Below are 515 nucleotides of genomic sequence, written 5' to 3' on the forward strand. Positions count from 1 at the left end.
CTCGCTCCCTCCTTCCCTCCTCCACCCTCCCTCCCTCTCCCGCCTGTCTTCCTGTCTTCATCTCTTAGTCTTTTCTCGCTCTTGCTCATCTCTAATTTCTCACCTCTCCTGTTTTTCCATCTCTTAGTCTTTTTGTCAGTCTCTGTCGTTCTGTCCGTGTCTCTCTTGAAGCCTTGTGTCTCTCTTTGTCCGTCTCTCTGAGTCTTCATCATTTTTCCTCGTTGTGACTCTTTCTGTGCCTCTGTTTGCTGCCCCCCTTTTGTTGGGTTGTGTTCTCCCCCCACCCCGCTACACGCCTTCTAACCCAGAGCTTCTGCAGCTGGTGGTGGTCTTGGGATAATGATTTTAGTGTCTTGCAGTCAGTTTTGAATGAATGAGCATCTTCCATTGAATGTTAATGTCACTGAGCATGAGCTTGTTTGATAATTGAGCAGTACATCAAAGTCCCTTGAAATATAAGCAAAGATTGTTCCGTTCCCCTCCTACCCCCACTCCTACCCACCACCACCACCATC

The 515-nt window shown here is 48.3% G+C and overlaps 1 protein-coding gene across 1 annotated transcript in view; it reads left to right on the plus strand.

The window, feature by feature from the left end:
* GPR83 (G protein-coupled receptor 83) overlaps positions 1–515 on the plus strand; it is a gene marked incomplete at its 5' end in the record, with an annotated part of 15119 nt that overhangs the window by 387 nt on the left and 14217 nt on the right. The gene's annotated exons all lie outside the window — the stretch shown is intronic.

Source organism: Myotis brandtii, unplaced genomic scaffold (genome assembly GCF_000412655.1).
Source record: "Myotis brandtii unplaced genomic scaffold, ASM41265v1 scaffold76, whole genome shotgun sequence".
Classification (NCBI taxonomy): Eukaryota; Metazoa; Chordata; class Mammalia; order Chiroptera; family Vespertilionidae; genus Myotis; species Myotis brandtii.